At 34.5% G+C, this 20,350-nt stretch overlaps 1 protein-coding gene and 1 long non-coding RNA gene across 2 annotated transcripts in view; one reads left to right on the top strand and one right to left on the bottom strand.

Moving 5' to 3' along the window:
* The window catches only part of LOC140059186 (protein artemis-like), a 93,673-nt gene that overhangs the window by 39,925 nt on the left and 33,398 nt on the right, over nucleotides 1-20,350 (bottom strand). The gene's annotated exons all lie outside the window — the stretch shown is intronic.
* Nucleotides 10,742-15,028, top strand: LOC140058575 (uncharacterized). Its single transcript, XR_011847021.1, has 3 exons — nucleotides 10,742-10,843; nucleotides 11,282-11,308; nucleotides 14,358-15,028. It is a non-coding gene; the product is annotated as an uncharacterized lncRNA (long non-coding RNA).

The following is a 20,350-nucleotide window of genomic DNA, read 5'->3' as shown; positions in this document are numbered from 1 at the left end:
CATCAGGCGAAGAACGAGTGAAAATAGAATTTAGTATTTCACCAGAAGTTTTCTTAATGGCACACAAGTATAAAAACATTCATTATTTGTTTTAAATCATTTAAGTAGATTCTTGTCATTGCTATTGTTCTGATCTTGTTGTCGCTGTTTTGGAGAACAACGAATATGCTGCTATTGGATTTTTTGTTGTAAAAATGCACTATTATACAATCATTAGTACGTACTATTGCACGTCATGTGACCAACAATCATCAAAATAAATAACATTTTTCATCATGTTAATATGGATACAAAAATAAAACCTAAAAAATCATTTGAATTTAATATTACAATATTCTTAGTAGGATACATAGTTAATCAGTTGCCAACACAGTTACCACAGACTAGACAGAGTAATATCAATTCATCTCAGGGCACGATGAACTTGTTTTACTAAATATAGCATTTTGATTATTTTCTGGAACTTTCTATATTCTCCAAAGGCTGTGAACATTTTGAAAATTATAATTGAAATCATTCATGCTGGTTAAATCTCTAAATTTATTGGAATTTATAAAGTAATTATTTAAAAACAAACATTGCTTATTTTTAAAATCAATTACAAATATTTTTAAACCAGATTAATTTCTAAACTAGTCCAATCATAAAAGTGCATTGTTTATTTATTATTACAGTATATAATGCTTTATTTTTTTACTGTATTATATCATATACTATTACATACATTGTTTATATTTTGTGTATTGTTAAATATAAATCTTTAATTATAGAGAGCTTATGATTTGCGATGACCAACGACCAACCTAAGTCAGATCGATTGATGCGTCGGTGGTCTCACTTTGGACTTAGAAACCATCACCTGTGTCTAGGTGAGGAGTAAGGACACACATCCCAATATTTTCGCATGTGCACAATGAACTAACACAACGCAGTTTGACCGTCAGTCGTCGCAAAATCGAAAGCTCCCTAATGTAAATTTATCTTGTACCATGTCGTTTTATGACCGGACCCTTTACACTTTCAGTTTTATATTTACAGTACTGTATGACATTGTTGTTCTTTTAACATGTTTACTATTTACAAAATACTTTAAATTTTAAGTAATGTTATTATGAGATAAAGGCTATAGGCTTGCAAATCACATCATTAGAGTGCAATTTAGGCAAACTGGAAAATGTTGCTTAAATCCTATTTTAAAATCTACATTTAGTTAGCGTCTTAGCAGAAACAACCAATCCAAGTAAAAAATCCAAAGAATATTAAAAATATAGTAACAATGTGATTACATTTTTAAAAACCAGACACTCTGTAGAGATGGCAGGGACCAGTGTTCTGATTTGTCATAATCAGTATGTTGTTCTGTATTAGTGAGGTTTTGGAGAATTACTTTAGAAGATCAAACAAGAATATGTGATGGGCTAGAAAGAGAGCTACAATTCACATGAAAAACACACACACAGATCTTGAGAGATGTCAAAATGAAAAAAAAAATAAAAAAATATACAAAATTCAACCTTTAAAGTGGCTGTAAACCAGTATCCAGCAGCCAACAAGTTAAACAATTTAGCGTGATATACATCATCATGACCATAACATCGGCTCAAGGCTAAAAACCCCCTATAGGATCTGTGCGTAATTCAGGATATGAATGACGTAGCAGGGTGCATAGTATTGTGTCTTTGCTGTCAAGTAGGAAAGCTGACCCGTACACCTAAATACTAAATACTACCGGGTATAAAATAAATTCTATAAATTTTACTATAGACTTTTCAAACCTAAACTTCACACAGGACTGAACTGTAGGAGATCCACTTTTTCACAACGAGTAATTACATATTGGAATAGTTTGCCAACCGAAGTCATCATTTCTGAAATCACCAACACATTTAAAAACCGATTGGATTTGTTGTAGAAATGGGGTTAAAAAGGCACACACCGCCTAAACTTAAATCCAATTTAAACTAAACTATAGAGGCCTTGTATTATAAAATAATAATTTTTGTAATTGATTTCAAAATCACTTTTTTGTAAATTTCCATTATTATTTCCAGCTGTAAGGCGTGTAACTTCTATTCTAGAATTCTTCCACCGTCTGGATCCAGTTTTTAATTTTTATGAAGGTGGTTCATACGAAAAACAATTGTAAGACTTAAATGTTACCACAGAGAGTCAAGCCAATACATGGGTACAATTAGTATAAAACTCAGATAACCAAATATACAATATATATATAATAGGCTAAGCCTCACTGGATGATTCCGGCCTAGAAATTATATTTTTTTTTATTCTTTATATCAAACCAACAGTGTAAAACACCAATAACAGGTTGAAAATAAAAACTAAACTATAAAATATGAGCCAATATAAATATATACAAATGAAAAAGAAAATTTAAATAATTTCATTAATAATTATAGTCTTAGGCCTAGATTAGATGAGATATTTTCTAGATATGGAGGGGTTTATGTATTTAAAATGTTTACAGCTGTAACCCACAGAAAAAATATGTGGGTGGGGATCTCGAAAATTGAACAAAACAGTTTTCAAAAAATCAAGCTACATGTTCTTATGTAATGTAAACAAGTGCAATGGACCAAAATATTTAATAAGCCCTATTTGAGGAAGTAATCAGAGTCTTATACAATGCTCTACTGACATCTAGGAAACGCAACTTAACTGTGGACTATTGTTCTCCCAGTGGAAGCTAAGGATGTCATTGTATTTATATTGAGACACCCTGACGAGGCAAATTCTCAAAATTAGGTCTATTTTTATATCATTTGTAATACTAATGATAAATTAGGGCTGTAGCCAGGATGAGCCGGTGAATGTCAAATGTCACTAAACCACTCCCCTCCCCTTCTTCCAGTCCTCTGGGACAGCTTGTATCACATTCATATTAATAATTTTTTTTTTAAAGGCCTTTTGCTATCCATATTGACTCACATAATTAATACAGTGTCATTTTCTGCCTACAGATCTACAGTACCTATAGTACAGAGAGACTACACTACTGAGGCGCAAAAGTCATCCAATTGACAATCCGCATGTTCTTATTGTTATGATCTGTCGGCAGCATTTCACATGCTTGATCATAAAATAGGCTTTCTGATAGGTGGAGTCAATGTTAGATTCTTGAATAAGGGTCATGTATTGGTCCTAAATCATTTTCACTAAAGTTGGGTTCATATCGAACTTAGGGCGAGATAAGTACTGATCTAGTTAAATTTTATGAGAGCGGTAATTTGATTAAATTCATTAAATTGCGTTCAACTTAGGGTGAGATAATTTAAACACGACACAAAATAGGAAGTACAGTTGTACAGGTTAGGGCCTACTGAATTGTGGGCTATATTTCCTTGTGTATACGCACAACACTACCGTACCACTGGTCGGCACCATGTTTCCTCCGTTATTATTATATATTAATTATTATTGTTTTTACCTATATTAATACAAATCAATAATGACGACACTGAACTGGATGAAAGTACTGCTTTGCTGCTGTTTGCGTTAGTTGAGTACGTTTCTAGCTGCCTGGAATCTCAGCGCATGATTCGACAACAACGACGGATCAGATACCTACGAAATGCCAAAGAACAGCAGGAACTCGGGGAGATAATGTTTCTTTTACATACAAGCCTAGATGTAACGGTTAGAAGGCAACTTTGGCGAAAGAAAAAAGTATTCATTGGTGGCAAACAATTAAAAAATAAATAATAAAGAGTAATAAATAAATAATAAATAATTAATATTAATAATAGTATTACAATTTATTTTTGTTTTTTGTTGTTAAAACTCTGTACTAGCTGGCTAGCCTACACACTGTAGCTATCTAACCTACTGTAGGTAGGAGTACTACTACTACGGTCCTAGGCTAGGCCTACTTTCTCTAGTCTATATTAACTAGCTAGGCCTACACTGCGCCTACCTAAATACAGGTAGGAGTGGGAGAGAATAAATTAAATTCAGTTAAATTCAGTAAGGGTTTAAAAGAAAGAAACGCACTGAAACATTTCAACTGAATAATATGAAATATAACATTGCGTTTACAGAATAAACAAGGAAACCTGTCATTGAGGAACTAAGGCCATATATTGAGGAACTAAGGCCATATATTGAGAAACAACTACTACTACTACTACTAACAACAATGGTCCCCCATTCTCTGCAGAATAAAGAGTTGCCATGACACTTTATAGATTTAAGATTATCTTCAGGTATACATAAAGTTAGATGTGATGACAAGACCAAACGGATTATCAGTATGTCAGAAAACGAAATAGAGCTTTTGCGACAGAAGCTGGCTGAAATGGAGGGGCACTTCCCATTATTAAATAATCTAATGCTGCCTTTTCCGAATCGTCTAAACAAACAAAGGGAACAGTCTCATTTCAATTATAAACTTTCTCAATGTAGGGTAATTTGGGCATTTAAAGGGTCGATGGCTAATACTACTAAAAAGGAACGAGCATGAGACACAAAAACTTTGTCCAGTTGTACAACAACATTTGTACTAGCAATGGAGTTCCCTACCAACATGCTTGGACAGATGATGAGGTGAAATGCCTTTATCATGCCAACCTGCTAAGGTCAACCAAATTGTGGAAGGGCAGAGCAAATCCGAAGTGCTATTATTTCAGAATTAATCACTAACTTCTGCTTGTCTGAGGATTCTGGGATAGCTTTTTTGGAAAGCTTAATTAAATTTCGATTCAGAAATTTGCAACAACGCTATTTTGCTTTATCCCATATTTTCCATAATTTTATATTGAAATCAGTTTTTTCAATTAGTGCTGTACAATGAATGGTCTATGCCAAGGAGGCTTTTATCGCGATCTTGAAGAGCGAGAATCCGATTCTGACACGCCTGAGAGTCGATGTTAGCGGCGACGATGAACCCGAGAACGACGATGCACTATATTTATATTTATTTATTGTGTATATTTTTAGGCTGAACAATCAGGGCCGAAGATTCATGATACCGAATCATCAATCGCAGAGATCTTCCTGCATTTCTTAGATAATGGGCTGTTACAGCATGTAGTGACGGAGACAAACAGGTATGCGCAGAAGCTCTTATTTGCTCAGGATGCACACATTAAATACAATACAAAAATATTGCTTAATTAAATTTCGATTCAGAAATTTGCAACAACGCTATTTTGGTTTTTCAAATATTTTCCGTAATTTTAAATTGAAAATCAATTAACTTTTCAATTAGTGCTATACAATGGCCTAAAATGCCGAGGAGGCTCTCGATTTACTCTTTCTTGATGAAAGTGACTTTATGAGAAATTTTATCACGATCTTGAAGAGCGAGAATTCGATTCTGATGCGCCTGACAAAGACGATGTTAGCGGCGACTATGAACCCAAGAAAGACGATGCACTAGGGCATGGACCTAAAAATTAGATCCATGCTTAAGGAAGCAACAGCTAGTTTTATTGTACTTTTCTTGTGAGATTGAAGGACCATCTGAGATTGAGTCGTGTTTTGAAATATTCTTTAATGTCTTGCCGAATGCATTTTTCAAGAATAATTTTTTTACTCTTCTCTTCTGCCTTATTCCGTATTATTACCTCAAAAAGAGGTACAATTCCAGCAATAAAAACAGCTGCATATAGCTTCATTCATATAGATTCGTAACGATTCATACAAAGGACACCGCCATACAACCGCCCCTAGGCCTACCTATTGTTTAGCTGACATAAGGACTGTACAACACGGGACTAGGCACGATGGGTCTTTATACTCTATCATTACTTTCATTAATTGCTGTATCTGGGTTCATATATTATGGATCCTACCGATACAAGAAGTATGATTATGATATTGTTTATGGATTGGCGAACAATGACCGTTTTAATGGACTAAATTGGACATACGACAGTGATTTTATCGGTAAGCCTATATCAATTTCATTATCGCTCTCCTACGTCGAGTTGTCGCAGGCGACAGCAAGGCCGGATACATATAATGCTCTACACGATCTGAAGCGTATAAATACGTATAGCGGGACTTTCAAACGCAAATTTTTCAATGCGCCCATCCGATACTATCATAACTCTCAAAGTACATTTAACATGTCAGAATTATGTATGTGTGGAGATATTGAATTAAACCCTGGTCCACAAAATGGCAGACATTACGGAAATAGTAATCATCAACCCGGAACGAATACCATTGTTTGCAACAACAACAATCAAGCTCAAGTACTTCGAAGGAATACCCAGCTTGATTTGAATGCAGGTGGCAGCCGGAGATCCCCAACGTTTGATTTTATAAATCAATGCAAGGGATTACGAATTGCGCACATCAATATAAACAGTTTAACGGACAAAATCGATCAACTACGACTGTTATTGCATCGTACTCAACTACATATTTTGGCAATTTCGGAGACTAAACTCTCGGATATAATTCACGATAATGAAGTATCACTACCTGGGTATACTCTCCTTCGCCGTGATAGGAATAGACATGGAGGAGGGGTGGCAATGTTTATTGCCAGCTCATTGTCTTTTACCCAGTTAATCGTGGATCCTAAACATGCTAGTATCGAATCCCTTCTTGTAGAAATTCATGTGGCTTCAGTCGTAATACGGGCATCAGTTGTCTACAGACCCCCAAACTCGCCTTCGATATATTTTACTCATCTTGAGAGTTTCCTGGAAGACTATTGTGATTCCAAGGATTTTATCATGCTAGGCGATCTTAATGTGGACATGCTGAAACCACACACGAATAGAAACAGTCTCATGCATATCATGGACTTATTCAATCTGACACAGATTATCCCGAATGCAACGCGTACGACCAGAGACTCTCAAACGTTAATTGATGTTATACTCACAACCAACAAGGAATTACACGACAACAATACAACGTTGTCTTCAGACATAAGTGATCATGACTTTATTTTTACATCAATACGTATCAAACCCCCCAAGAATGTACATGATCAGCAGACCTTCAGGGACTTCCGAAATTTCAATGAGGATAACTTCATTAATGACCTGAAAAAACTACCTTGGAACATAATTCCTCAACTTGATGACGTGAACGTCTGTTTAAAAGTTCTTCACAATTTCCTTGGTGGAGTAATTAATGTCCATGCTCCAGAAAAAACGAAACGTTTTAAAAAAAGTTTGCCCTTGTGGTTAAAAGGTCGTGATGACATATTGATTCTGATGCACGAACGTGATAGATTAAAGTCAAAGGCAAAACCAAACGGTCAAGCTGAACTATGGTTACAAATTAAAAAATTAAGAAATCAGATTAATAAAATGTGTAGAAAGTCAAAAGTTAATTATTATAGGAACTTTTTAATTGAATCTGCGAATGACACCAGCAAGATGTGGAAAGGAATGAAACATTTGATCTCATCAAAGTCTAACTGGTTGCCATCTTCTGTTAGGATCAATGGTCATGCTTCTTGTAATGAAAATGAAATTAGTAATGCATATAATGATTATTTTGTAAATATAGCTACTCATCTTGACAATGCACTTGCAGCTAATAATGTTGATCCATGTTCTTATTTACCTTTATTTGATTCTCAATTTGATTTTCAGAGGGTATCTTGTGAGTCTGTCCTGGAGCAGCTTAGTCGATTGGACTGTGGAACGTCGCTTGGAGTAAATTGTTACCCTATCAAATTGCTCAAGTTGGCAGCCCCTGTTATTGCGCCTTCTGTGACATTTATCTGTAATCTTTCACTTTCATCTGGTATTTTTCCAAATGACCTAAAAATCGCCAAAGTTGTTCCCATATATAAAAGTGGGGCCAAGGACGAACTCAACAATTATCGACCTATATCCGTTTTACCAATCCTCTCTAAAATCATTGAACGCGCTGCTCATATCCAACTCTATGACTATCTTACAGCACAGAACATTCTCTCAGATAACCAATCAGGCTTTAGGAAACACTTCTCTACCACTACAGCACTTACTAACACATGTGACAACTGGCTCGATGCTATGAATGGGGGTCGCCTCACCGGGTCAGTTTTCATAGATTTAAGAAAAGCTTTTGACACGGTCAACCACAAGATCATGCTTAGAAAATTGACTCGGTGTGGTGTATCCTCATCTGGCATCGAGTGGTTCACATCATATCTAACTAACCGCACTCAAACAGTTAAATTCAAAAACACTTATTCTAATTTTCTCACCATAACACACGGTATACCTCAGGGGTCCATTCTTGGACCCTTGTTATTCACAATTTACATCAATGATCTTGCCACTGTTCCAGAACATGGCACTCTTGATCTTTATGCTGATGATTCCACCCTCTATTATTCGCACTCTAACATACATATAATTAACAGAAACATCAACTCTGACCTCTCACTAATTAACACATGGCTCACCTCTAACCGATTATCATTACACACTGACAAAACTGAGGCGATGTTAATTGGCGTCCCTCAGCGGCTTAAACACAAAACAATAGACGTATCGATTGCTGCACAACCGATCAAAGTTGTAACTAACCACAAACACTTAGGTGTGCACATTGACAATCAACTTAACTGGCATACCCATGTCAGTAAGTTGAGCTCTACACTTTCTTTCAAAATCCACACACTTGCACGAATTAGAAAATATCTTGACAAACGTACAGCACATTTATTTTACAACACATTAATTTTACCACACATTGACTACGGTGCTCTTCTCTGGGGCACCGGAAGTAAAACAAACATTAATAAGATTCAAAAACTTCAAAATCGCGCTATGCGTGTAGTTCTTCAAGCTCCGCCTCGCACCAGCACTCACATTCTTCTAACATCTCTACACATCATGAATGTGTCACAGAGGGTGCAGTACCAGGTAGGCTGCCTAGCTTTTAAAGCCATGAACAATATTGCCCCTCGATACATCACCCAACGATTTTCCACTGTTCCGATACACTCTATGAGGACTAGGGCTGCTTCCAGGGGAGACTTACTGGTACCCAAAGTTAAATTGGAATGTTTCCGGCGCTCTTTTATTTATTCTGCTTGTATTTTATATAATGTATTACCTTCTGTTTTGAAAGAATGTACAAATATTAACTCGTTTAAATTTAATTTTAAAAAACACATTTTATCGTAATTGTTTAATTGAATTTTTTTTTGGATAATTTTTTTTTTTTTTTTTTTTTTTTTTTTTTTTTTTTTTATATAATAGTTTTAAATTTAAATGTATATAGTAGATTCGTATTAGTTAAGTATAGTTTTATATATTTTGTCATTTTTAAGAGGGCCCCTGAATATCAGCTGGCCTGCGGGTTCAGCTGGAAGGGTTACCCTCTATAAATAAAGTTGAAATAAAAATGAAGGACCATCTGATCTTTGCTACAGTAATACCAAATAAAGCCAAAGCCACTACCAGACCATGGTTGTTTTTATCCTTACATTAATGTTAATAAATAATAAATTTGGTTGCATGCCAAACGCTGTAAACACAATGAAAATGAAGAAGGACATGATTCAAGAGAAATTTAGTCATATGTATCACAATGTAGAATGTTGTTAGAAGTAGGTAATACTTACATGAGAGGAAAAGGAAAGAAATCTTGGGAATCAAGTTTTACAAGTTATAGTCAGCGGCATGCGAGAAAGAGTATCAGAAGAAATTAAACAAACCATAACAAATGATGATTTTATTAGAAAGAATGGGAGACCGCAAAAAAAATGAAATTGCCGCTTGAAAGCATCATCTGGGTCGCCTGTGTTTACTGTAAATGAAATAAAATGTTCAAATGAGTTTAGAGGCGTGTTTACACAGTAAACATTTCGACACAGTTGTTGAAGCAACAAAGCAACTCTGTGTACCTCAAGAAACGACAACAATGAAAGAAGAAGCCAAAAACTTCTGGAATTTATTCAGCTTTATGATAAAGCATTGCTAAACAGCATTGTATTATGGTGCCTTGAATGGTTACATCAATGTCTGCCTAGCCTATGCAGCAACTGTGGGCATACAAGATAAGGCAAGTCAGATTAATTTCTGTATTATAAAGCAGCACGTGATGTAGGCCAATGGAAGACAAGATCATCTAAAATCACTAAAATCATATTGTAGTTCACGTAAAAGTAAAGGCCTTCAATAATCAAATAATTAGTTACTAACTAAAATCAAATTGTAATTAGGACGAAAAGTAAAAGCCTGTTATTTCAGGCCGGCATATGTCCTGCCACTCCCTATTTTATATAGAATTAATATCAATGAGTTATTTATTTTGCCGTGTATCCAATATTTTCTGGACTTACTGACGAATAAAAATATTGAATGTCTCCACCAATGACTATTTTGCGGGAAGTCAAGGGACCCGGAAACCTGTTGATCAGCGAGAGTGTGTAAAATTAACCCTGTAATATCTACAAATTTCGATAGGAAACGCTAAGATTTGTCATAAAAGACAAAAATGGAACAATAGCGTAATAATGAAAACTAATGTTATCAAATCTATGTTTCGCGATACATCTGAGATAGATCAAAGGCGGAGATTTGTCCCCTAATTTTCACATTGTGCTCGTCAGAGCACAATGGGAAAATTTAAGTGGATATTGTCATTTAATTACTCATTAGAAAACGATAACTCTATTTACATTTATATCAAATTTATGTTTTTTATGTATTTCATTAGAACTTGGCAAAGGGTTGTTGTACAAGTGGGATACAACTGGACTGGACCATCACATGACTGTAATGTGCATTTTTCTTACATATTTTTTCCCCTTTATGTTAAAGGATGGACAGCATTGCATTATGGTGCCTTAAATGGTTACATCAATGTCTGACAAACCTTGGTAGACTTTGGCGCAACTGTGGGCATACAAGATAAGGTAAGTCATTAAGATAAATTTCTTGATTATAAAGCAGCAAGTGCTCGCCTATGTCAGAATTAAGCATAATTTATATACAGAAGATCAATCAGTTCTCATTGCTTTTTATAAGAAAGGAATGTATAGTTATAGAAGTGATAGACAGAAAGAGTTATTAACAAAAGCAGTTAAACAAACCATAGGGCCTACCTGCCTAGCATGGAAATTCCAGAAGGAGAGAGGGTTCTCTTCTATAAACATATGGGGCATTCTGCCCTCGTAAATGCAAACATCTACAGTACCAGACTCCGTCCGCAATTGATGAGATACGTAAAGTTGGGAAACGACTCAAGGAAATGGATGGATAGTAAGTACTTTTTAATTGTGACCAAATAAAATAATTCAACAACAAAGTAATCCAATTTCAGAAAATGAATACATATTAACTGTTAATTGCAGGTGATGAAGATGTTCATAAAGAGTAAGGTAAGTAATATACTGTTTTCATCTTGTATTTAATGTGTAACAGACTAGTGATGCCAAGCATTTACTGTATTCTTTAGTTTGTTTTTTTACTTGAATTGAAGGCAAGTTGACCTCATTTTGTGATGGCTACTATTTACTGTTATTTATTTTTGTTTTGTCTTTATGTAAAGGATGGCTTTACAGCATTGCATGGTGCCTTAAATGGTTACATCAATGTCTGCCAAACCTTGGTAGACTTTGGTGCATTGGGAAGCATTGACCATTGATTGTCGGTGAGAAAAATATATTTCCTGACAAAAACAAAACAATACTCATATCAAATGTGCCCAATCAGTGACATTTTTACAGCAGTTAGTAGATCAAATAAATATTATTTTTAACTTGCACATCATGCAGTTCAAAGGATGCTAATCCAATTGCAAAACTTGAAATTCAATTGTTGGGGCTTTTAGGGAAGTTGTTGATCGGCTCTTGGATGACACTGTTTTATGTCCCTAGAGGTATGAACACAAATGTTTTCAAGATGATGTCAACATGCTTGAAAGGTGCTCGAATGAGGTACTTGTACATCACTACAAGAGGTACTTTGAGTTAGACTTATCAGAACAGCTTCGAAAGGAGACTAAATCAGCACAAAACCACACATAGATGCTGAGCAGATTGTTGACATGTTTTCAGCATGACAGACTGCCAAATCAAATACCAACTGTTTTTATAGGATTGGATTGGTAACTATAAAAAAGTTAGCTGGAAAAATCCGTTCCCGCAAGGAAAAAAAACAAATGGGCCACTAGATCATGTCGTGTTTGTCCGAGACATTTTCACCAAGCTACAAGATCCTATAGCTTATTATGCTTCTACTGGTCTGCATGCTTACCAGGATACATGAAATAATGATGTCTGATGCTCCACACCTGATGAAAAGTGTACGAAATAACCTACAGAATTCTGGCATTTAATGTAAAATGTCAAATAGTATTCTTCTTAAATATTTTAATACTTTTAACCAAATGTTCTAAATATTTTTACATGATACTATGAAATATGCTCAAAATAGTTTCTTGGAGGACAAAATAAATTTGATTTTGATAATTTAGAGTGCGGCCTATAACAGGGGTGTTATCAAATGAATAATTACAGTTGAATGTAAACAAATAATGAATATTTTATATTTGGAACAACAAATTTGGTAAAAGAAAATGAAAATTATTTGTATCATTGCACTCATAAACATTCATTAGTTGTATAATAGTCAAAATATGCTTTTGTATATCCTAATTTTTAGTATTTCACAGGAAATTTAAGTTGAAAATGATTTTGAAATTATTAATTATCAAGGAATTAGTGTAATCCCAAAAGCATTAATAAATGAAACATGTTTCTCTTTCACCTCCGCAAAAAGGATTAGTTATTAGCAATTTTTAAGAATATAAAACAATAGCTTTTGCTAGTAAATTGAGTGATACTGGATTACTAACCCTAACCACTGACCTTAACTTAGGGCTGGAACTTTTTTGCTACAAGCCACGGTAAAAGTCCCTGTGATGGGCTAGGTGGAACTACTAAACGGTTAGTGGCTAGAGTCAGCTTACAAGCACCAATAGAAAAAGATCAAATCCTAACGCCTCAACAAATGTTTAAATAGGCTGATCAGCATAATATTTAAGTGGGATAAAGTTTTCCTTTGTGAGTAATGATGAAGTTCAAAGAAATTCAGACATCTATCAGCTCGAGAAGCGCTATTCATTGTCGAAGACTGTGTCTGGTACACGCTCACACCATAGTTTCATACTAATATCAGAATGTGCACTGAAGATGCGGCGGCTATCAAGAGATGACGTTTGCAATACTATTTCAATAGGTGAACAGTCCATTGCCTCCAAAGCACCTCATGATTCGAATGATTTTCAAGCTGGCAAGTACATAGCCGGTGTATATCACCAAGAATGGTTCATTGGAAACATTGTAGAATGATCAGATGAACACAATGATGTCTATGCATACAGCTCTGACCTGGCCCCAAGACCGAGGAAACGAAAAGTGATGGTTTTTTAATTTTTCAGGGGTGGGTCCGACTTTAAGTTCTAACCATACCTCCATTGATTATCTGATTAGACTATATTTGCTTAGGATTACATACCTGTACCTAAAGATCATGTATACACAATTTGACCTTCGTCAGACCTATGGTACGGGCACTAGGTAAACGTAAAATGTCAAAAAAAGAAAGTTGCGACAAATATCCTTCATTTTGAAGAGCTAATAACTTTGAAACGAAGCAAGATACACTGTTTCTGATTGCATATGTAAGTACACCCACAGAATACCCAGGGTAGCAAGTTTCAGCTTTCTATCTTTTTTCAATCAAAAGTTATGGGTCTTTTAAAATGACAGAAAGGACATTGACGTAACAAGCGACAAAAAATAAAGGGGGCGTGGCATATTTCGGAGGGTCGTATTTTTAAAACGACTGGGACTTCGGGTCTAACATTTTCTGGGTGTTCATTGTTTACATAAAAGAACATTTTGGAGAATTTTAGGCAAAATCTAAGGGGGTCACCTGGCAACTTTTCTGAAATTTAGGTGATTTGGCATGGAATGACCCTGATATGAATTTTATGAAGCAATATGTGAATGAAATGCATCGATATGAATTGAATGGCACGATATATGAATGAAATTGTTTGGATTGAATGCTTTGAATGAAATGTTTTGAATTGTATTGAAAAATCAAACTTGCAATGTATATCGTTTTATTTAATTTTAATTTACTTTATGTATAAAAAGTTATTGTGAAGTTATTGTGAAAACGAATTATGAAGAAATTAGTTAATAAGTAAAACTTTTTACATTGAAATACATAGGACTTATAGTTTATTTATAAAACAACATTTAAACAAAAACAATTAGTTTTCGTCAATATTATCATAACATTTTAGTACTCAAATCCTAATGGTATAACCATGTTTATTCAATAACACCATGTGTATTATATTGCCTGTTACATTGATATTAATTGTTTTAATTTTGTAAATATTATCTGTCACAGATGGCGATTTGTGGTACATGGGCAATCAACGGTTTTACGCGCCTAATGATAGAGCAGAGACCGTATTGAAAGGATTCCTGAGTGCTGTTGGTAATTACGGCATCCCTACAAAGGTGCATACGGATATGGGGTTGGAAAACACCCTGGTGGCAAAATATATGGTATCACGTTACGGTGAGGACGGAGTGTTCATAAACAACGTATTGAAAGACACTGGAAACATATGTTTGAGGTATAAAATGTAATTTCTTTAATATCCTTCCGCAGTACTGTATACAAAGAATCGTTAATTATAAATTACATTACATCTTTACATAATACCAAATCTAGTCTCTATCTTTTATAGAAATGCACAGGTAGATTTTCAAAATTGTTTTATGAACTGGAAGCAAACGAACAGCTAGATCCATTGGATAAAACACACTACACTACACTATGTATTTCTACCAATTATCAACTTTCACCTAGAAAAGTTCAGAGAAGCACATTGTCATCATAAGATAAGGAGAGAGAGAAATAAATCACCAATTCAACTATAGGCACAAGCAGTAGACATTGGATATGACATTCAAGAAGCTACCCAAGTAATAATAAAACTGTCACTTTCTTATACTATATACTATAGGCAGACTAGTACTAGCATTGTGTATTTTGCTTTTTCAGGACGATCTTATATTTGAAGGAAATATAGTTGATAACCAAATGACTACTGTAGAAGTTCTTGAATTAATAGAGATAGATGACGAACATACCAAGATTTACTATATCAGATTATTATGGATTTTGTTGAACCGTACTTATCTAAAATGATACGGTGTGTCATTGTGATATTAACTGTAGTGGGCAAAATAAAAATGTAATGTGGTACTTAATATGGTGCACTTTCCATGGACTACACCGAGAAATCAATGTAAGATTGATTTGATTTGATTGCTGGGCACACCAAATTCACCATCGACTGGTGATGTGGCCTTTTTAAGCAACGCTCTACAACCGGCAACACAGTTCCTGTTTAAATGACATCAGCAGAGCAAATAGAGAAAGCACACAGGCCATCATCAACATACCTCATCTTGCAGGAGATGAGAAAGGAGGCACTTTCTTCCCAGTGTACGACTGGAAGGCTGACAATGTTGGCACTGCTTATTGTCAGAATTATTTATTTATAAAAAATGGGGTATGGCCATCTCATGACCTACCTGAGCTAGTCTCATATGCCTTTCCAAAGGCCAGCAAACATTACAGCTGCTTTTAAATCTATACTGGAATTGTTCCTTTTGATAAAATCATTTTTCCTATTATAACCTAATACCTGAACAAATTGTGTCAGTTATGCGTCTTATAAATAGTTTTGAATTATAGTAAATAACATTTTTTGGAAGTAGCCTTCTGAAAAACATCAATCCTGTGGTGAATCAAGTGTTACCAAAGTTTTCATTTGGTTAACAGTCATTAACCTTTGAGGCTGCAACACACTTTCGACCACGCTGTGTAAACCACCGGCACATTATACAGATTTGTATCAAAACAAAGTGATAGATGGTGATTAAAGAAATACCTGATTTAGAGATTAGGCCTTATCAATTCGAGCCATTATCGAAAAAAAGAATGGCTGTTGTGCTTTCTTCATCAGATGATAGTGAAAGGGATAGTGAAGACGATGTTCCTTTGGTATATAACAATGAGAGAGTCCGCAACATAGCTTGGTATGTAATGTGAATTCGTAGCCCACATCTGTTTTTGCTAGCTATTTTAATATTTATTATTATGCTGCTCTGTCTTATGATTCGCCTACATCACAATTGGAAACATACAACCATGATGGTTCGCAATCCGTACATTAATTTATTTCATGCTAAAGGTGTGGCAGGTAATATTTCTGAAAATGTGTGAACATGTAACTACTACAAGAGAAAATTTATGGTCATAAATTTAAATGACATCAGCAGAGCGAATAAAGAGAGCACACAGGCCACAATCAACATACCTCATCTTTCAGGAGACGAGAAATGAGTCTCTTTGATCCCAGTGTATGACTGGAAATCTTTCCTTGATGGATGTGCTCATCTATTGCATGGAATTAAAAGCTTCCATCACAATGTTGGCACTGCTTATTGCCAGAATTATGCTGACAGTACAATTCAGGTTAAGGCTACGTTAAAACAAAATGGGGTATGGCCACCTCATGACCTACCAACCTCTAACACCACCCAACCTTTCAATACAACATCAATGGTATCTATATAAGTCAATTAGACAGATGGCCACCTCATGACCTACCTGAACCTCTAACACCACCCAACCTTTCAATACAACGTCAATGGTATCTATATAAGTCAATTAGACAGTTGTGACCGACAGTTCTTACGACTTTACAGTTTATGCTATACAAATGTTTTTAAGTGAAGGTTAGGGAAGATTCTGTATATCTGTTGCCCCAATGCAAAAGACGATTTTAAGCCAAAAACATGTCAATGCTTTTCTTTTCTTGAATTTGTATTTTTTAACATTTTCTTTTAAACCATAAATTTTAAACATTTTAAACCATTCTTTCTTGGATTTTTTATTTTTAATTTCTTCTTTTATAAATTTTCCTTAATCTTGAACCCAATGGAATTAATTATTTTACTTTTTGGGTTGACCTGTATAGAAACAGGCCTAATGGCATACTGTAGTAGTAGTTCTTCAATCCCTGAACATTAATACTATTTTAAACAATGAGTGCTACTGAAAATATTGGTGGTGGTACCAAAAAGTATTATGCGCCATCACACAAATTTAACAATGCTAAATGAACAAGTTTAAATGCAGCCTGCTTCTGCAATATTTAAGCAGTTGTTTCATATAGAGTCTGTTTCGCATATGGTGTCGGGAGAACATGCATTACCAAACGGTTTCAGAGTGTGTATTGTAGTTGGAAGTAAACCACCAAAAGATTATCACAAAAGAAGTGTTACAAAAAACTTGAAAGCAACCAAGTTTGGTTTGGTATACCACACCTTCATGAGATATTGCCAGTTAAGGGTCTGAAGCACTTGGCCTCGCCATCATACTGTAATTTCCACTAGTGGACAAATAAAGTTGTCTTATCTATATTTAAATCATTTTCAAAATTATTTTATTTTTAATATTATATAGTGATTACCTTTTATGTTGCTACATAAATTAACATACTGCTTTGGGAGTTTCAATGCACCATAGTTTTAATGGTAAATAACGGACCATCAAAAGTATCTTAACAGTATAATTTTGCTTTAATAGATACCTGGGAAAATCTAGATGTGCTTATCAGTCAATCAAGAGTAAAGGTTTCCAAAATCCTTGACACAAGTGTGGATGAAACAAGTGACGAGGATTTAATACAATCAGCAAAAAAGGAAAGAGTAAGTAATTATATTTATATTTCTATTGATTTAATTTTGGTTAAATTAATTTTTACTAATTGAGTTAACAAAAACAATGTTAACTTTTTCATTTATTTTCAAGTGTTCAAAATTTATAACTTTTACAACATAAAAATGTTGGTTTAAATTATGTTAATAGTTAAAACAGTGGTGCATATTTACATGATTACTGATCAAAAATAAATTCATGGATAAAGGATATTTGTTTAATGCAACCTTTGCACTACGGTACACCTTTTGTTATGTATCCTATAATTACAAAACACACATTTTCTAATATAGTTCTTGTTATTCTTGCAATTAAAGAAATCAAAAAAAATCAAGTATTGCTGCTGCTGAGAAGACTGCTCTGAGCACAGTACTAGAAGAGAAATCAAAAAAAAAAAAAAAAGAGGGAAAATCCTCTCTGTACTGTTGTTTCAACAAGTAAATATGTATCACAAGAAGAATATTTAAAAGTGTCTTAACTGGCAGAGAAATACCGTCAGAAATGCAAAAACATAAAACAGAAATCGATAACGTAAACCAGAAACTAGCCGAATGCCAAAAAGAGGTCAAAGAGTACCGGACAATTAATTTAGACCTTCAAAAAGCACTCCTTAGGGATGTTGTTCCGATTGGTATGTAGTTTTTTTTATATAACTTAATATAAACATACACCATGCATGTTTTTTTTTCAAAAAGAAATTAAAAAGTTAAACCAACTTTGTTGCCACCTGGAGCCTAGACTATCTAGCAGGTATAAGTGAACAGAACAGAAATGTTTTATTGTTGCGCATTTTGAAGATGCAAATTCGTTTGTTTAAGTGTAGTAGTGAAAAAGTCAACAAGAACACTATGTTAAGAAAATCCTGGGGACATAACCACACCTAATGACAAGCAAAGAAAATGTGCAACTGCCTTCAAAATGACTGATTCACTCACTCTCCAGACACCTTTGAAATCTACATCAAAATGAATCACACAATGTAGAGTATTCCCAGTGGCCACAAGAACTTCCGATTTCCAGTACAGTATCTTAGCTAAGTAAAACAATATAATAATAAGAAGAAAAATTGATTTTGTTTATTGTACAGGAATTATATTTATACCATGGACATCCAGTTATCAAACTCCACTTTTTGAAATTATGATAAAATGATATTTCTGCTTGTCGTACCACATTATTTACAATTATGTTTAAACTACAGGTACATTGTGAGAGAAATAGTCAATGGATGCTGTAGTTCACGATCTAATTTGCCATAGCCAAGGAGGACCAGGAAGGTTCGTAAACTTTGCCATCAACAGTTTAGTAAAAAAACTGAAGAAGTCCGAACTGAACTCTCTGATAAATGCCATTAAACCACTTTAGCAAAATTACAATGGATCTCTCAAACAATATCTTGTTAATCTTTGTTCATTCAATCATATTGAGATTCCAAATAAGGATCATTTGTCAATATCTTATTGAGGTAAATGCTTAGGACATTCAGAACAAGTATGGTGATACAGCATTGTTATTAGCTGCTTTCTGCAATGGTACCAGTACTTGTAGAGCATTACTACAATCATGAGCAAACGTTAACACGTGAAATAATGTATAACTATATACTATATGCATCAAAACATCTCTTTTAAGAAAGATAAACTGAACAGAAATCGATACCGTAAACCAGAAACTAGCCGAATGCCAAAAAGAGGTCAAAGAGTACCGGACAATTAATTTAGACCTTCAAAAAGCACTCCTTAAAGGATCATTTGTCAATATCTTAATATTGAGGTAAATGTTTAGGATATCCAGAACAAGTATGGTAATACAGCATTGTTATTAGAGGCTTTCTGGGATGAAAACTGCAAAAAGTTGACAACCTCACACTCAGTGACAACATGATGCTTACTTTTATTAATTTCATTGTGGCCTTCGCCAGAAGTTAAAACTGGACTTTGCCATTGGAGTATAGAGTAAAAGGGTGGAACCGTTCAGTCAAGTTGGCGATTGTTAATCAAGCCAACAAATAGATTGCCCTGACCAACCAAAAAGTCCATAATTATATGGAACACATTAAACCACTTTAGCAAAATTACAATGGATCTCAAACAATACCTTATTAATCTTTGTTCATTCAATCATATTGAGATTCCCAATAAGGATCATTTGTCAATAACTTATTGAGGTAAATGCTTAGGACATTCAGAACAAGTATGGTAATACAGCATTGTTATTAGAGGCTTTCTGGGATGAAAACTGCAACAAGTTGACAATCTCACACTCAGTGACAACATGATGCTTACTTTTATTAATTTCATTGTGGCCTTCGCCAGAAGTTGCCATTGGTGTATCGTATTTAGAAAATCAGAATTATCATCTTAACAGAAGAATAGAGGAATTAGAAGAAGTGAGACCGAATGAAGAAAATATCAATATCGCAGAAGAAGAAGAAAATATCAATTTCGCAGAAGAAGAAGAAAATATCAATATCGCAGAAGAAGAAGAAAATGGATCTCAAACAATACCTTGTTAATCTTTGTTCATTCAATCATATTGAGATCCCAAATAAGGATCATTTGTCAATATCTTATTGAGTTAAATGCTTAGGACATTCAGAA

The sequence above is a fragment of the Antedon mediterranea genome, chromosome 9 (assembly GCF_964355755.1).
Source record: "Antedon mediterranea chromosome 9, ecAntMedi1.1, whole genome shotgun sequence".
In the NCBI taxonomy this organism is placed as follows: Eukaryota; Metazoa; Echinodermata; class Crinoidea; order Comatulida; family Antedonidae; genus Antedon; species Antedon mediterranea.
This window is presented reverse-complemented; position numbering and strand designations above follow the sequence as displayed.